The sequence below is a fragment of the Eubalaena glacialis genome, chromosome 2 (genome assembly GCF_028564815.1).
Source record: "Eubalaena glacialis isolate mEubGla1 chromosome 2, mEubGla1.1.hap2.+ XY, whole genome shotgun sequence".
NCBI classification, from domain to species: Eukaryota; Metazoa; Chordata; class Mammalia; order Artiodactyla; family Balaenidae; genus Eubalaena; species Eubalaena glacialis.
Window position 1 is genome coordinate 31,120,841 of NC_083717.1, and position 19,931 is coordinate 31,140,771.

The window sequence follows — 19,931 nt, forward strand, 5'->3', positions numbered from 1 at the left end:
TATATATATATGACACATCTTCTTTATCCATTCATCTGTTGATAGACACTTAGGTTGGTTGGTTCCAAATCTTGGCTATTATAAATAGTGCTGCTATGAACATTAGGATGCATGCATCTTTTTGAATTACTGTTTTCATTTTCTTCTGATATATTCCCAGGGTGGAATTGCTGGATCATATGGTAGTTCTCCTTTTAGTTTTCTGAGGAACCTCCATACTGTTTTCCATAGTGGCTGCAACAATTTACATTCCCACCAACAGTGTAGGGGTTTCTCCACATCCTCACCAACATTTGTTATTTGTGATCTTTTTGATGATAGCCATTCTGACAGATGTGGGGTGATATCTCATTGTGGTTTTGATTTGCTTTTCTCTGATGATTAGTGATGTTGAGTATCTTTTCCTGTGCCTGTTGGCCATCTGTATGTCTTCTCTGGAAAAATGTCTTGTCAGGTCTTCTGCCCATTTTTTAATTGGGTTCTTTTAATAAAGTTCTTTCAAAACTTTAATTTTGGTTTTTTTTGATATTGAGTTGTGTGAACTGTTGGTATATTTTGGATATTAACCCCTTATTGGTCATACCATTTGCAAATATTTTCTCTCATTCAGTAGGTTGTCTTTTCATTTTGTTTATGGTTTCCTTTGCTATGCAAAAGCTTTTAGTTTACTTAGGTCCCATTGTTTATTTTTGCTTTTGTTTCCTTTGCCTTAGATGACAGATCCAAAAAAAATATTGCTTTGATTTATGTCAAGGAGTGCTCTGCCTATGCTTTATTCTAGGAGTTTTATGGTTTCTGATGTTACATTTAGATCTTTAATCCATTTTGAGTTTATTTTTGTATATGGTATGAGAAAATGTTCTAATTTCATTCTTTTAAATATAGCTGTTTCGTTTTCCCAGCACCACTTATTGAAGAGAATGTTTTTCATTAATTGTATATTCTTGCCTCCTTCATCATAGGTTAATTGATCATAAGTGTGTAGGTTTATTTCTGGGCTCTCTATTCTGTTCCATTAATCTATGTGTCTGTTTTTGTGCCAGTACCATATTGTTTTGATTACTGTAGCTTTGTAGTATAGTCTGAAGTCAGGGACCGTGATGTCTCCAAGCTTTGTTCTTTTTTCTCAAGATTGCTTTAGCAATTCGGGGTGTTTTGTGGTTCCATATAAATTTTAGGATTATTTGTTCTAGTTCTGTGGAAAATGTCATGGGTATTTTGATAGGGATTGGTTTAAATCTGTAGATTGTTTTTTGTAGTATGGACATTTTAACAATATTAATTCTTCCAGTCCATGAACACAGAATATCTTTCCATTTCTTTGTATCATCTTTAATTTCCTTCATCAATGTCTTATAGTTTTCAGAGTATAGGTCTTTTACCTCCTTGGCTAAATTTATTCTTAGGTATTTTATTCTCTGATGCAATTTTAAAAGGAATTGTTTTCTTGCTTTCTCTTTCTGATATTTCATTATTAGTGTATAGAAAAGCAACAGATTTCTGTATATTAATCTTGTATCCTGCAACTTTACTGAATTCATTGATTGGTTCTAATAGTTTTTTTGGTGGAGACTTTCTATATAGTGTATCATGTCATCTGCAAATAGTGACAGTTTATACCAACTTTGATGAGAGTTTTTTTCATGAATGGATGTTCAATTTTGTCAATACTTTTTGTGCATCAGTTGAGATAATCATGTGATTTTTATCCTTCCTTTTGTTAATGTTGTGTATCACACTGATTGATTTGCAGATATTGAACCATCCTTGCCTCCCTGATATAAATCCTATTTGATCATGGTGTATGATCCTTTTTATATTTCCATCTTAACCATTTCTAAAGTGTACAGTTCAGTGGTGTTAAATGCATTCATAATGTTGTGCAACCATCAACATCATCCATGTCCAGAACTCTTTTCATCTTGCAAAACTGAAACTCTGCACCCATTAAAGAGTAACTCCCCATAACCTTCTTTCCCAGCTCCTGACAGCCACCATTCTACTTTCTGTCTCTGTGAATTTGACTGCTCTAGGGACCTTACATGAGTGAAGTAATACAGTACGTGTGTTTTTGTGACTGGCTTATTTTACTCAGCATAATGTTCTCCAGGTGCATCCATGTTGTTACTTGTGTCAGAATTTCCTTCCTTTTTAAGGCTGAATAATATTCCATTGTGTGGAGAGAGCACAATGTGCACAGCAGTGTTTTTCATGTGCTTACTCTTTCTTTGCCTGTGGGAAGAAAATTTCTTCTAAAAAGTCTTAATTTTTTTTACTTAGTCTGTTTACAGTAATATTTTCAGGTAAATGATTTTCTTCAGCATGCAGTACAAAATAATGTCAAAGAAGTTGTTGATGCTTAGATTCAATAATCTACTCACAATGTCATAACTTTCCCTTCTGGTCTGTTATCTGCTTGGAGATAAAAATAGATAGAGATTTCAACCTCAGAGCAAAGAGTTGCTTACTGTATTTATTTAGTGTGTTATAATTAAAACTGTTGAGAATTCTGCAGCCGCATTTTGCAGAGGCTGATAAAAACTTTTTTCAGTTTGGTTCAAGTAAATTCACACTTCTTGAATTCCGTTTTGTGCTTTAGGATCTAAAAACGAACCTAGGATTAAAAAGAAAAGGCAACACCACCACTGTGGCGTGCCTGGGCTTGTGCAGAAACAAAAGGGTATGTGCAACCCATAGCATGTGTCCAAATGGCACACTCACAGACTCGGTTGTAGCTCTGGGACTAAATTGGAATCCAACGATGTTATTGCTCACATGTATCTTTTTCCTAACTTTTGATTGAGGTCAGCTCCCTGACCCCATCATCAACTCTACTCTCATCTTTTGGATTAAATTCTCTTTAAATTAATTGAAGTCTTAATTAAAAAAGAAAGAAAGAAAACTTTCCAGAGGAAGGAGGTGACTAAAGGTTATTCATTGCATTTGCCACCAGAGTTTTGGAGATGGCAGGAGCCTTAGAGATTGGGGGAAACTTTGCCATTTAGGGGTCCCTAGCATAGCACCCTAATGTCCATCTTGGGAAATCTTCCATCAGATGAGGGGCAGCAGGTCGTTTTCTCCTGCCCTAGTGGAGCCTGGAGGCTACATGTTGGCTCCTGGGCCACTGAATCTTGAGGACCTGGGCAGGGTCAAATGTTAGAGGTCATACTGTCATGGTGGCAGCAGCCTTAGTGACAGCAGTTGTATCCCAGTGGGGCTTTTCCTGCCCTTTCCTACTTGCTGACCACTCAGAGATTCCTGGTCCCGCCGCTCTGGAGGGCAGCCTGGGCCCTCACTACACGTTTGTGGGTACAAGTGCCTTGATCTGAGCAGCCTGGGGTTTGGAGGAAAGTCAGGCTTCTACCTTGATGTAGAAGCAAACTTAGGTCAGATTCCAGTTCTGCCTCTTACAAGATGAGTGGCCTTGGACAAGCACTTTCCCTCACTGTGTTTTCCTTCCCTCACTTGTGCAGTGGGGCATAGGCCTTGCCTTGCACAGTTACTCTCAAGCAAGACCTGAATGTGAGACTACTTTTTAAACCATAACATACTATATATCAGAGAGATGATTTTACTGTTGTAAACCAAAAGCCTGCAAGCCACACCAGAGTTGGACTTGAAATGGCTTCACATTTACATGTATAGCTCCCATGTCACTGCTTCCTGACTCTAACCTAGTCGACTAGACCCTCTGTCCTACACCTGGAAGGACTTCAGTAGAACAGCCTTCAGGATTGGCTTAATCCAAGCACTCCAGTTCCTCCAGGGCCATGCCTGTAGTGTCACGTCATCTTCATTTCCCTACACAGGGATGAGCAAGGGAAGTGAGGAAGATTCCCTTCCATAGCTCTCTCAAAAGGAAATAACATGTACACACTACTATATTTAAAAGAGATAACCAACAAGGACCTACTGTATAGCACAGGGAACTCTGCTCAATGTTCTGTAATAACCTAAATGGGAAAAGAATCTGAAAAAAAACATATATATGTATATATACATAGCTGAATCACTTCGCTGTACACCTGAAACTAACACAACATTGTTAATCAACTATGCTCCAATATAAAATAAAAAATTAAATAAAAGAATAAATAAAACAAATGGATTTTAACATTTTTAAAAAATCATAACATTAAAAAAAAAAAGAAATTAACCTACTGGAAAACATAGGTAGAATAACACTGTTCGGCGTAAATCACAGCAATATCTTTTTAAATCCCTCTCCTAGAGTAATGGAAATAAAAGCAAAAATAAACATATCGGACCTAATTAAGCTTAAAAGCTTTTGAACAGCAAAGGAAACCATAAACAAAATGAAAAGACAACCTACTGAATGGGAGAAAATATTTGCAAATGATGCTAACAACAAGGGATTAATTTGCAAAATATACAAACAGGTCACACAACTCAATAACACAAAACAAAACAAAACAAAAACCCAAACAACCCAGTCAAAAAATGGGCAGCTATACCTATACGTATATCCCCATATCTCCTCCCTCTTGAGTCTCCCTCCCACCCTCCCTATCCCACCCCTCTAGTTGGTCACAATGCACCGAGCTGATCTCCCTGTGCTATGTGGCTGCTTCCCACTAGCTATCTATTTTACATTTGTTAGTGTATATATGTCCATGCCACTCTCTCACTTCATCCCAGCTTACCCTTCCCCCTCCCCGTGTCCTCAAGTCCATTCTCTACGTCTGCGTCTTTATTCCTGTCCTGCCCCAAGGTTCTTCAGAACCACTTTTTTTTGGGGGGGGGGAAGATATGGGGATATATGTATATGTATAGCTGATTCACTTTGTTATAAAGCAGAAACTAACACACGATTGTAAAGCAGTTATACTCCAATAAAGATGTTAAAAAAAAAAAATGGGCAGAAGACCTAAATAGACATTTCTCCAAGGAAGACATACAGATGGCCAGGAGAAGACAAATATCATATGATATCACTGATATGTGGAATCTGAAATATGACGCAGGGACTTCCCTAGTGGTCCAGTGGTTGAGAATCTGCCTTCCAATGCAGGGGATGCGGGTTCGATCCCTGGTCGGGGAACTAAGATCTCACATGCCATGGGGCAACTAAGCCTGCATGCCACAACTACAGAGCCCACGCTCTGGAGCCCGCATGCCACAACTAGAGAGAAGCTCACGCGCTGCAAGGAAGAGCCCGCACACTGCAAGGAAAGATCCCGCATGCCGCAACTAACACCCGATGCAGCCAAAAATAAGTAAGTAAATAAATAAATAAATTTTTTTTAATTGAGAAAACGTCTGAAAGTTAATCTGTAAAAAAAAAATACAAATAAAAAATTAAAAAATATGACACAAATGAACTTATTTACAAAACAGAAACAGACTCACAGACATAGAGAACAGGCTTGTGGTTGCTGGGGTGGGGGAGGGATAAATTGGGAGTTGGGGATTAGCAGATACACACTACTGTATGTAAAATAAACAACAAAACCTACTGTATAGCACAGGGAACTATATTCAATATCCTGTGATAAACCATAATGGGAAAGAAAAAAACTCTCATAGACGGTAAGAGGAATATTTGAGATCACCTGATAATCTGGCTTTCTCACAATTATAAGAGAGCTTAGTTGATGTGGTTGGAGCCCAAGCTGGTGAGGAACACAGTGGGTCTTTGGTAGAGTCGTTGCTGCTCCCATCACGATGGCAAAGTGCAAATGGGAAGCGTTTAATACCATTTGGGGTTGGGATCAAAATCATTTGTGCCACTGAGTGGGGAAAAGTCTAACTACAAGAGCTGTCACAAGACTGTCCAGGGTATTCTCTAAAGCACTGCATCTCAAAATTTAAAGTGCATATGGATTCAGTGGCAACCTTGTCTAAAATACAGTTTTTAATCCAGTAGCTTTTGCATTTCTAACAAGCTCTAACGAGCTGCTCCTGTGGGGACACACTTCACGCAGAAAGGCTCTAAACAACTAAGGGCTGACAGCGGGAGACTAGCACGATTCTGGCTGGATCTGGTCGTTCTACTAACTCACTGGAAGTTTAAAAATGTAGCTTTTGATCTAAAGAATTGATTACAAACATGAAATTCTAACTAAACAAAGTGCTCTGAAATCATTCATTCATACTCTTTAGGAGAGAGCTAACGGATCTCAGTTGGAGGAGAGACCACCTCCAAGGGGGCATTCGGAAATGTGTAGGGGTCATCATGGTTGCCATGATAACATGGAAATTCTACTTGGTGCCTGAAGGCCCAGGATGCTAACCATCTGATAATGTGTGCGATAGCTCTGAACAAAGAATTGTCCCGCCCAAAATGCCAAGAGAGCCCCTCGAAGATACCTGACAAACCCCAGTGGAGACAGATGCTGTGCCCATGCCTGAGACCTCAGCCAATCAGTTCTTTGAACATCTTTTTTAATTTATAGTTTGGAACAGTTGGCCTTTCCCATGTGTTTTAGCTTATCTTTTTAGAATTTTGGCTGCTTTTGGAATTTTCCAGTGGGAAGAGAGGCCCATGTGTGGTACCATAATTTGATAAAGTCGTGGCTCAACAGAGGATGAGCTCAACAGGAAAGACTTCAGGAAGTCCTACAGAGTCTGGATCCATCGATATTCTGAAAGAAAAATCAGAAAAGGGAATGTCCAGGGTCCCCCTTGAGATGGCATTTTCCAGTGCTACTGTTGGGGTCACCTTGCTCCAAAAATGGCGCTATGACCAGTGTGCCCGACTCCAAACACAAACAACTCCAGGGCTTAGGGTCTATCAAACTCCCAGCACATTCTTGAGAATTCCCTGGTGGTCCAGTGGTTGGGACTCTGCACTTCCACTGCAGGGGGCCCGGGTTTGATCCCTGGTTGGGAAACTAGGATCCCACAAGTTGCATGGTGCGGCCAAAAAAACAAAAACAAAAACAAAAAAACCTCCCAGCACATTCTTCTTCCACAAAAGGAAGAATCCCACAGTCCTCAATTTGCTGGCCATTGCAAGCTTTCCTAACGTCAAACAGATTCTGACCTCTGATCCCAACAGATAATGTCAAACTTTAAAATGAGCATATTAGAAATTCTTCTGGTGTCTGAGCTGAGATAAAAATAGATGTAGATAAGTGAAATAAAATAGGGGAAAAAAGGAGTGACAGGGCAGGGTTAGAGAAGGATGATGCAGTGAGACATTTTTGAAGGTAAGGAAAACCCAAATCAACACAGTGTGGTAGAAAAGAGGCCTTCACAACTGTTGTTTCAGAGACTAGTAAAAAAAAAAAAAAAAAAAAGATGAAATACTGGATACAGAGATAAGTATATTCAATACAATAAAGGGAAAATAATGTGTAGCTTTTCAAGCTTCCATATTAAGTTCAAGAGTTGGGAAACTTCTGAAAGGGTTTGGGAGGGTCAGTGCGATTCAGTCTGGAGAAGATTTGTTCATCCTGGCGTGGTCTGCGGGAAGATAGGAAGATGGGAAACACCTTCAGCTCCCCAGGGGAGCAATTTCACTGTGCTGAGACCCCCAAGACCCCCTCACCGCATTGCGATGCCCTGAAGGAGACACTCTGTCACCCATTGCTACGCTCTGACAACTCTAAGATGGGTAAACACTTAATCTGATAAAAATTAGTTACAGAAGTAAAATCATGTGTGTGTAACACCCAAAATCATGTGTTTGAAGATGCTGATTCTCGAGCGGCTGACCAGCTCCCTGACACAGGGTTCCTGGAATGCTGGAAGCGGGCAGTGGTTCAGGGCCTTGAGCACAGCAGGGCTTTCTTCCTCTGGAGGAGAACTGGCCACGCTGATGCTGACTTGGCTTCAAGGACCAGGAGCTTCCTGTGTTGGTGAATCCTCTCCTAAAATGGTGTATGGGGAACTCTGCTCAATATTCTGTAATAACCTAAATGGGGAGAGAACTTGAAAACGAATAGATACATGTATATGTATAAGTGAATCACTTTGCTCTACACCTGAAGTTAACACAACATTGTAAATCAACTACAGTCCAGTATAAAATGAAAAAAATTTTAAAAAAGAACAAAGAGGAGTTAAGGACTTGGTTGTGGTGATGTTTTCACAGATGCGTACCTATCTCCAAACTTATCAATTTGCATATATTAAATATACAGCTTTTTGTAAATCAGTCATACATCAGTAAAGTGGTTTTAAAAAGAAGAAAAAACATGGTGTGTGGACGTTCTTCTGGAAAGGTGCCACAAGCCCCAGTATAAGAGACTGAGCAAGGATGTCCAGGACTCCTCCTGCAGGAAGGCAGCTGTGAGCCCTGGAAGGAACCTTGGGGCAGGAGAGCCACACGGAGAGGGCTGTGTGTGCTTTGCTCTGCTCCTCACACTCACTCCCTTAAGCTCCGCTCCTGAGTTACAGCAAGTGTGAGTGCATGTGCACTCACATGTGCTTCCTTCAACCTATAACCTACCTGCAGCGACACTTGCCACAGCTGGGATGTGCGGAGAAAATGTTGTTTCTCGTTGTGTTTACACAGATTTCCTGCCTTCCTCAAGTACCTGTTTGCAGGGAAACAGAGCAAACAAACCAACAGAACCCAACTAAGTGGCCCATGAGGTTTAAAGCTTAGAGGCAAATGATTCTTTAATCCGTTGCTTGGGCACTGGCCAGCCTCCCCTGTTTCCATCTGTTTGAGTGTCCTCTTGCGAGATGGTCCTCCTCTGGGTCCTGGTGGTACTCCTGGCTGTGTGGGCACCGGGCTCCCTGCTGGCTTCCGAGCTGAGGGCTGCGGCTGCTCATTCCTGGGGGGACCTGCAGGTACCCACCTGGGAGGCATGGCCCCCAATGGACCCAGCTTCTCTTCCATCTCGCTGGCTGAGCCCCTCCAAGAGCTTGCAGTGTCTTCCCTGCACCTCCTTCGGGGCCCCTGCAGCCTGGCCTTGCCCCACCACCAGGACTCAGGGTGGCCCGGCGGCTCTCAGCTCAGGGCCTTGCTGATGGGGATTGGAAAACTCTCTCGCTGAGCTCTGGGCTCTGTGCTCTTCAGGAGGCTGGGCCCCCTCATGTCAGCTCAGGGGACCCCACCCAGTACGTTCTACACCCCTTCCTGCTGGAGCTTCGTGAGGACCACTCGGCACCGACATCAGACTGACCACGTAGCCGGACCCTTCTTGCTCTCTCCTACCACCATCTTTCAGAGAGGAGGAGCTGGGCTTCCCTTTACATCTCTTCTGCAAGAGTTTCCTTGCACCAGGTTGAAGAAAGCCCTGAGGCCCAGCAGAGATAGATAAAAGGACCCTCTTCTCTCTTCACTTTAGGAGATGGTTTAAGTTCCAAGTCAGGTCTAGGCCATTTGAATGGCCATTCAGTGAATCAACCAAATGCACAAAGCCTGGATTTCAAGCCTAGCATCATGTGAAAGAGGGCACATACATGCTCTCTACCCCGGGCAGTAAGCCTCTTGACTCTACTTCAAGATGAGATGACAGAGGTTGAAATGAAATATGGCTTACGGACAAAATGCACTGGTTTTGTATTTGTAAAATACTGCTTTCATTACAGCTGTTTTATAGGGTCTTTCAGGGGAAAACAAGACCAAGCAACAAAGAAATATATAATTCAGTAGCTTTAATGGGTAAAGAGAACCATTATTAACACAAGGCTTTCTGCATCATAAATTAGACATGAATCATATTTTGCATATTACCTGTGTGTTTGACCATGCCTGTACAGCTACAATACTGGTTGTTACTGGCCCATGCATTTGCATTTTCCAGTTATTCCCCTGTCCTCTTTTCAACCTCGCACAACAAATTTACGTTAACCTTCAAAAAAAGAAAATGAGTACTTGAATGTCAGGCCAAGTGACTTGCATTCTAGGATGTATTGTAACTTCCAGAGCACTGAGTCAGCAATCTAATGGTTTAGCCTGCATCTTCCTGACAGCTGTTTCTTTCTTTCAGTGTAATTTCAGAGAAAAATATCCAGAGGGGATTTGCTGCCCTAGATCTATCAGGAAACATATTTAAGATATTCTGTAGTTTCATAATACAAAAAGGGTTACAACTTCAGTAATAGTTTATCTGAACTCAGGCAAAAAGGTGTTAAAAGCACGCAACAGATACCTTGTTTCATACCAGATTCAAAGAGATGATGCGTGGGAACAGCAGAAGGTGAGAAATGTTTCCAATACTATTTTAAGGCAATCAGGGAATAAAAGAATTAGAAAGAACCTTTCAATATTATCTGATTCAGATCCCCGCTTCAGCACCTATAAAGGAGCTTCCTTACTGATTTCTGGCAGGCGAGTAGAGCTGCTCAAAAATCAGAAAGCCTTGGAATCACAGTCAGTGACTGCAAGAAGAGCCAGGTCAAAAGGTCTGATTCCATCAGGCTCAGCCTGAAGTCCAGGACTTGGGCAACAGGCCAAATTGGGACTGAAAGGCAAAACCAATCCCCAGAGAGGAAGAGTGATCCAGATCAGCTTCCAGAAGCTGGTGGCTCCAGCAGGCAGGAGAGCGTGGATGGCAGTTTGCATTCACGTGGTAACTCTGACGGGTCTCCTGACACCAATTCTAAACCCCTCAGTAGTAGTTGCTTCAGATGTAAAGCAACGACTAAGACGATAACTAAAACCAAAAACAGTCCAAAAGTCAACAAAAGAATGAAAATGATACACAAGGAAATATCTACTTACTACAAAAGAGGCAGTAGAGGAGGAATAGAGGAACAAAACAGAGTTGTATAGAAAACAAATGTCCAGATGGCAGAGATAGTTCCAACTAGATAAATAAAAACATTAAATGTGAATGGATTAAACACTCCAATCAAAAGTCAGAGATTGTCAGGCTGGATTTTAAAAAAACAACAACAACTATGATCCACTTTAGATTCAAAGAGGTTGAAAGTAAAAGGTTGGGAAAGATATATCATGCAAACAGCGACTGTAAGAGGGCCAGAGTGGCATATTAATACAAGACAAAATACACTGGAAGAAAAAAAAGTTATTAAATGGGGAGGGACTTAACATTTTAAAAAAACTAATGTCCATAGTTTACATTAGCATTCCCTCTTTGTGTTTTGTACAGTTCTACGTGTTCTGACAAACTCATATTGTGTATGCACCATTACAGCATCACACAGAATAGTTTCACCACCCCAAAAAGTCCAGTACTTCACCTATTAATCTCTCTCCTCTTCCCCCAAACCCCGGGCAATGACTGAGCTTTTTACTGTCTCTCTTTATATTTTCTAACTCTTTGTTAAAACCCTCTAACTTCTCGCTCTGTTCATGAGTTTTTTTCTTGAGTTCTTTGATCATCTTTATGATCATTACCTTGAACTCTTTCTCAGGTAGACTGCCTGTCTCCATTTCACTTAGTTCTTCTGGGATTTTATCTTGTTCCTTCATTTGGAACATGTTCCTCTGTTGCATTCTAGGACATATTGTAACTTCCAGAGCACTGAGTCAGCAATCTAACGGCCTCATTTTACCTAACTTGCTGTTTTTATTTCTGTGTATCTGGTAGCTTGCTTACATATATAATGTCCTTTCTTTCTTTATGTAGATCACAGTTTCTGACCTATCAATTTTCTTATCTCTGAAGATCTTTTTTTTAACATTTCTTGCAAAGCATGTCTACTGGCAACAAATTACCTCAATTTTTTTTTCTTCTGCGAAAGTCTTTCTTCCTCCCCTTTTGAAGGATAATTTTTCTGGATATGAAATTCTAGATTGGTATTGTTTTTCTTTCTGTACTTTAAATATTTCATTCCACTATCTTCTTGCTTACATGGTTTCTGAGAAGAAGTTAGATGTAATTCTCATCTTTGCTCCTCTATAGTTAAAAGTGTTTTTCCTCTTTGTCTCTGGTAATTTTCTTGCTTCTGAAGTCTACTTTGTTTCATATAAATAAATCTATAGGAAAAGATGACTCCAATGGGATTCAAACTGTTCTAAAGCACAGAGGAGGAAGGGAGCCTTCCTAATTTATTTCCTAAGTTACTGCATTATGGCTTCTAAAAGCTGATGCAGGTGGCTCTCACACAGATATGCACACTCACAAAGCATCCCTATTTTAAAGTCTTACTTATGAACTTAGTTATAAATCTCTGACATATACTTAAAGAAAATGTATTACAAGAAACACACAGTATTACTAAGCAAGACTTAATTTAAGAATGAAAAAATCCTTTGATTTAGGAACTCCATTCATTAATAATTAAGAATGAAAGCCTTACGATTACCTTAATTCTACGAAGCCATTTGAAAAATTTGCATTATTTGAAAAGACTTTCAAATACTGTAGCAGAAAGAGTAATTTATTTTTAAATAGATAGTATCAAGGTATGTTTAATGATGGAATGGTCTCTCTGTTTTCAAAAATATTTTGATTGGAAGGCAAGGCCCTGAGGGAGTGGTTTGCCCTGGAATGCCCAGCAAGAAAATAGTAACACTATTTGGCACAAAAACTAAGCAGAAGTTCAGGGAAGGGAGAAAAAAAGATGTGAGGGAAGCAGAATATAGTATATATGTTTGAGCAAACTGGGTAGAAGCCTGAGACTCTTGGAGAAATATGCCAGTTAGAAATTCCCAACTGTGTGAGTTGACCAAAGAACTTTACTATTCAATTTACGGTTGGTGTGGCAGCAGGGAAGCTCCACCTCCCACCCCGACCCTATAGAAAGATCTGCATGTGAGGGGCTTTCTACCAAAGAAAAAAGGTAGGTTGAGTTTCTCATCTGGCTGAAGGAACAGAGAGCAGAATACGGTGAGGATTGAGGGAAACAAAGGAGCTCAGTGATTCAGCCAGAGCAGAGAATCAGACTAAACTGTGGGGCCCACAGAAATCTTGGAAAGGGGTTTGGGCTTCCCTCCAGGTGTGCAATGGGGATTTGGGTCAATTTTTTTGTAAATCTCAAAATACAGAGTGACCTCAACTGAAATCTGCATTATGTTAAGAATATACATGATCTATTTGCGATTCTTACTGTGTTGAAATACACATGCATATGCAAATTTAGTGTACTAATTTCAGATGGATTAAAGATGAGAGTTCTACAATGAGAATCTGTAAGAAGGAAACAGGGGTAAATATTTTAAATAATACTTTATAGGTAAGAAGCTTCCAAGGATGACATGAGACTCAAGAAGCCAAGTAGGAAAAGATTGATAAATCCAAGGACATAAAAATTAAGCTCCTTTGCACAGAAAAAGAAAAGTACAATAAAAGCTACAAAAGATAAATTTGGGCAAAATATTGGTGATACACGATGATCAATGGTTACATCTTCCTAGTAAACAAAGAAGTGTTTTAAATCTGAAAAGAAAAGAATAAACATCCCAATAGAAAAAGAGGCAAGCATCTCACAGAAAAACAAATACAAAGTGCAAATATAAACACATGAAAAGATGCATAATTTCATTCTAAGGTAGGAGATGAAAAATAGAAATAATAATGGTGGGTGACAGGTTTTTAAAAATGCATTATACCTGCTGTTGGTGAGGATGAGGGGAAACAGTCACTCCTATGTATTATTCATTGGACAATATGTCAGAATAAGCTTCTTGGAGGACAATTTTCCTTCTCACAAGAGTACATAGAGGTGTAGGATAGTTTGAATGTGCCAAAGCAGGACAGCAGTGAGTTAGGCACTCAGGCTCTGGAATCAGCCTGCCAGGGATCAGATGTCACCTCAGCAACTTTCTAGCTGTGTGACTGTGACAAGTTACCTTACCTACCTGAGCCTCATCTGTGAGGTGGAGATGATGTAGTCAGCTCATGAAACTGTTGTGAAGGTTAGGTATATTTATACAGACTAGAAGAATGCTTAGCACGTAGGTAGCAATCATTGCAACATTAGTATAAAGAAAACCTCCAACTGCTTCTCAGCAGCGAGCTGTTGAAGGAAAACATGGTACAGAAGCTCGGTGGGCACCATGTTCCATTCACGGGATGGAGCCAACCTCCTTTGACTAGGAGACTAGTGTCTCCACTCCGTTAAATCCTGGATATCACAACTTTCCACATTGCTTCATTTATTGTGGCAGCATTCTAGTAAGAATTCTTATCTGGGAGTAAGACAAATGGCAATTACAAAGTCAGGTATTTTCTTACACCGTGGCCATTGAGAGTTGGCTCTTTTCTTGTGCTTTCTGCCTTGGAGCTGGGTTTCTCAACAGTGGCACCATTGACATTTTGGGGGCCATCATTTTTTGTTGGGGGGCTGTGCTGTTCATTTTAGCATGTTTAGCAATATCCTTGTCTTCTCCCCACTCTATACCTGTAGCACCCCCAAGATCTGACAACCAAAGAGACCCCTAGATATTGTCAAAGGCCCCTTTGTGAGGGCTGTGAAACCACCTTTGGTTGAGGATCAGCGCTTTAGAGGCTGGCAATGGAAGAAGAGGCCTGTCGCCTCTCTGCCTAGTCACGAAAACAATCCTCGCATCAGAAGAACTTAGGGAAACACTTCCTTCCTAAGGATGAACTCAGACTGCACTGCCTCTGAAAATTAACGTTTGGTGAGTGTGTGTGTCTGTGTGTGTGTGTGTGTGTGTGATTATTTGACACAAACAATACATGCCCAGTTATCCATTGGGCGCTTGGGTGAATAAGTAAGCATAGTGTCCATTTAATCCGGAGCAAAGTCCTTGAAAGGGTCTAGATTTGGAGTCCCCAAGTCCCACTTGCTTCTGAAAGTCCATTTCTATTTTTAACAGGTTTTTTTTTTTTTTGGCCGTGCCACACAGCATGTGGGATCTTCCCCGACCAGGGATCGAACCTGTGCCCCCTGCATTGGGAGCGCAGAGTCTTAACCACTGGACCGCCAGGGAAGTCTGAAAGCCCATTTTTATTTTTAATTTTATATCATTTATTTTTCTTTGAATTAGCAATATATTCACGTGGTTCAAAAATTTAAAGGTATACATAAGTGTAGAGTGAAAATTTTACTTCTTGTAAACTTGTCTCCAGACACCTGGTTATTTCCCATGAGGCAGCCACATGAACGGTTTCTTATTTACACTTCCAAATATATTTTATGCATACATGAATATATTTCTCTGTCTCTTTCCCCCACCTCTTTTTTTAACAAAAACTGGCAACATGCTGGACATGCTATTCTACACCTTCCTCTTTCTGCACCTTCTGTGCATACATAGCACCCATTCACTGCTTCCTGCTTCCTAACAGAGCTCTGATTTTGTGCAGTTCTTTTCCCCCTACCCCTACCATGGGACACCCCCACCCCCACCCCATGTACCTTAGTGGAAGTAGATTCCACCTCCAGACCTGGGAGGTGGTTGGTCAGAGGGTGACCCATACTCATTGCCCTAAGTCAGTTCAGAAATGGGCATGAGACCCAATTCAGGTCAATGAGCAAGCTGAGAAGTTTGCCAGGCCCTCCAGGAAAGATCTTCATTTTCTTTTTTTTTCTTTTCTCTGTCAGTCTGACTTACTTCACTTAGTATGATAATCTCTAGGTCCATCCATGTTGCAGTAAATGGCATTATTTCATTCTTTTCTATGGCTGAGTAGTATTCCATTTTATATATGTACCACATCTTCTTTATTGATTCCTCTGTCGATAGACATTTAGGTTGCTTCCATGTCTTGGCTACTGTAAATAGTGCTCCTATGAACACTGGGGTGCATCTGTCTTTTTGAACCATGCTTTTCTCTGGATATATGCCCAGGAGTGGGATTGCTGGGTCATATGGTAGTTCTATTTTTAGTTTCTTAAGGAACCTCCATACTGTCCTCCATAGTGGCTGTATCAATTTACATTCCCACCAATAGTGTAGGAGGGTTGCATTTTCTCCACACCCTCTCCAGCATTTATTGTTTGTAGACTTTTTGAGGATGGCCATTCTGACCAGTGTGATGTGATACCTCATTGTAGTTTTGATTTGCATTTCTCTAATAATTAGCGATGTTGAGCATTTTTTCATGTGCCTGTTGCCCACCTGTATGTATGACACTTTAATATAGTCCATGGCCAGGCCTGGAGTTGTGCTGAGCCAGCTTATATTTTAGGATAAATTCTGGATAAAGTCATTTTCTCAGGAGCTACACTGCCTGGTGTTGTCCACCTTTCCCATTTGTTGTTGTTGTTATTATTTTATTTCTAGCCAGGAATTTTTGCAAGTGTAGAGAAGACCCTACTATAACATGCACCCATGCCTGTTTTCTGTCATCTGCAGCAATAAAAATCCAAAAGGCCCCAAGACCACGAGCATCCAAAGGAAACAAATGAATGGGGGATTGTCCTCTGGGCGGCCAGCAGGGCTCTAGCATAAAAGGCCACTTGTACCAGCCCCGTTCACGATCAGCTGACTCCGCTGTACACTCTGAACAACAGTAACTCTTGAACCTGCCTGCTCCTGTCTGCAACAGTCTCAGCAGGGAACTCAGACCAATTAAACATCCAAAGACACCCTGGGTACCAGTCTGCCTGGGACCAAGTGCACTTCACTTCTTTGCTGATTATACCGACTGACCTCAGACTTGCCCAGAAGTTTGTAAATATTTAGCAGGTTGTTAACAAAGACAATGATGGGCAATCCCAGCAAATTCAACCCAGGTTTATTCTTTTTTTCCTTCAAATCTCAGATTTTTAACTTCCTAGAAATCTACTTTGCCTATTTAGATGAATTATGGGGCTTTTCTTGGAAAGACCATTTTTTTATTATGGTAAAATCCATATAGCAAAATTTACTATTTTAGTCATTTTAAAGTGTATGATTTAGAGGTATTTAGTCCATTCACATTGTTGTACAACCATCGCCACTAACTAGTTTCAGAATCAATTTTGAAAAAGATTTCTGCAATTCCAACAATCTTCTACCCTCTATTATATATTTAGGAAAATTAGTTTTTTCTCACTTTTTTGTGTTCAACTAGAACACATTTGAGTTACCTAATTTTGAAGATCTTCTCATGCCATTGATGCACTAAATATGAAAGGTGAATGTAGGGAAATATCTGAAAATATCTTCAAACAAAATGTATGTAAATGACTATTTTTCATGTCATTGATAGTCCACATTATTTCTTTATTATTACATATACACATTATTTTTCCTATATAAAGCCTTTTCACTAAGCCTGAAAAAAACTAAGCAAGTATGATACAGACAGAAGAGGAAAGTCATTAATTATATATGTGTTATTCTTCATAAATTCAAAGCAACTGTCCCGCTTATTTTAATATTTTAAAAGACATCATACAACAATGAATATTTTTTAAAGTCCTTAACTGTGTGGTGAGATAAATACTTTGCTCCTTTCATACATCCTCAAATGTATTTCTATTTATAAAACAAACACACATACACACATACATTTTTAAAGCTTTCTGACTTTATAGGAGGCTAGTACTTAGAGGCAAAAGACCAAAATATTAGCATCAAAAAGTTGTTGTCAAGAAAATGTAGGGTTGTTGTCTTAATACTATAGGACGTGATTAAGGCTTTTTGTGACCCCTGGTTGGGGGTTGATAAGGCTGTGATTAAGTTCTCTGTCTTTTTATTGGTCATAGCTTTTCATTATTCTCATCTTTTTACAGCCACCTTCCCTGACTAGTGAATGCTTCACCCTAATTTTGGGTCTGAGGCATCTTACATAAGCACCACCCATGGGGAGAAATGATTCTTCAACTAGTCATACAGGCTCCTATTTTTCATTTGGCACAAAAAGCATCAAGCAGAGTTTGTCTTATCTGGGTAATTTTTTTTTTCATCAGTTGTAACAAAACAGTAAACCTTACCTTCAGCTTTTCTCAGAATTTGTGTATTAATGGTCCCCACTTGTATCACCCACTGAATACTAATTATAGAAATGGTTCAGTTAGATAATTATTTTGGTTAAGAGTGAATAAATTATGAAAAAGTTGGGACAAGATAAATTTCAAGCACTGTATTTCCACAAGATCAAACCGAAGTTTAAGCCAGGCCAGTGTGTCAGACACTTACAGTAAACAGCCCATTTGTTTGCATTGTCAGATATTTTAAAGCTTTTAATAATCTGTTACTTTCCTCTCTTCTTAAACACACTAACTGGGCAAAATTCATTCTATGAGTTATATGTTATACAGGCAAACACATGTTTGGGAAATCATGACTTGAGACAGACAAGTAAAGAAGTTGGGAGATGTCGAGCCTTGAATTGAGAACACCTAAATCTGAATGAAAGCCGTATTTGGTAGGAGTTTGGGATTAACATATACCCACTAATATATATAAAATAGATAATCAACAAGGACCTACTGTATAGCACAGGGAACTCTACTCAATACTCTGTAATAACCTAGATGGGAAAAGAATCTGGAAAAGAATAGATACATGTATATATAAGTGAATCACTTTGCTGTACACCGGAAACTAACACAACATTGTAAATCAACTATACCGCCCCAATGTAAAATAAAAATTAAATTTAAAAAAAAGAACAATTACAAAAAAAAAAAAAGAAAGCCATATTTGGAAGGGAGTTGGCTCCAGACAGCAGATCTCTGACCCTGGGAGGACTCATAGAAAGGCAGTGTCGGCCTCACAAATGGAAGACTGCTCTAGATTTTAGAGTTGTTCAACAATGGGACAGGTCGCCCTCTGAGGTGGCTTGTCTCTCAAAATGTCCAAGAAAATACAGATAGGGATGTTGTAAAAGCAGTCTTTTTTTTTAAAGGCATTTTAAAAAATATGTATTTATTTATTAATATTTGGCTGTGTCAGGTCTTAGTTGCAGGCAGATGGGATCTTCGTTGCGGCATGTGGGATCTCTTTTTATTTGTGGCATGCAGGATCTTTAGTTGTGGCATGTGGGATCTAGTTCCTGACCAGGGATTGAACCTGGGCCCTCTGCTTTGGGAGCACGGAGTCTTAGCCACTGGACCACCAGGGAAGTCCCGTAAAAGCAGTCTTGCGTCGATTAGTTTTGTCTTAACTCCCTTCTGACCTACCTTGGCTTAATTAGCCAGTTTGCTAAGGAGATAGTTTGAACATCAGGTTTATTGCTGGATACAGTATAGAAGTGGCCTCAGAGAGCATTTGGGTTCATGATCTTTTTCCTTCTATCTGTGGGATAGGTTGTTTCTAAAGATGGTCACAGCAATCTGTCCCATCCTGTATGCCCTTCTGCAATGTGACTTTACCAACAAAGAAATGAAATTTCTTCCTTTGAATCTGAACTGGGCCTGTGACTTCTCTCTGACCAGTGGGATGCAGTGCAAGTTATACTGTGTGACTTCTCGGCCTAGGCCTTTAGAGGCCTTGCAGATTCTGTTTCTGCCTCTTGGAAGCCAAGTGCCATGTACAGAAATCTAGACAACCCTCTTGGAGAGGTCACCTAGACAGAAGGAGGGCCTGGATAATAAGAGGCCCCACAGAGGAGAACCAAGGAACCCAAGCTGACAGCCAGCACCAGCAGGCAGAAGCTGGGATCTTCCAGCCTCATCTGCCCCAGCTGACCCCACCAGAGCCGAGGACAGCTGCTCCCACCAACGCTTGCCCAAGTTCCTAGCCGACAGAATTGTGAGCAATAAAACTGACATTGATTTAAGCTACTAAATGCTGGGCTGGTTTATTACACAGAAACAGATAACTGAAACAGAAATTGGTATCTGGGAGGAAGGTGCTGCCATTACAAAAACTGAAGATATCTGTAACAGGGGCAGGGCAGGTGCACAGCCTTTACTGCGAGGCTGTTACCGCCAGACCCTCAGCACGAGATCTGCAGCCCGGCTGTTAGAGGTCCTGCTCCACCAGTGGTCAGCGTGGCAGTGGCCCTTGTGGCAGAGAGTGAGGTGAGAGGCAGACCATGGCCTTCTCCCCAGGGCCCTCCAGGCCCTCCGACCTTGGGCTGGTGGGTGAGCTGGGGGCCCGGGGACAGGCTGGGGCTTGTGTCCTGCAGAGCTCCAGAGCCCTTGCCATGGCCACCCAACGGCTGGGCCCAGACCTTGAAGCAGCGGCGAACCTCTCCTCCATC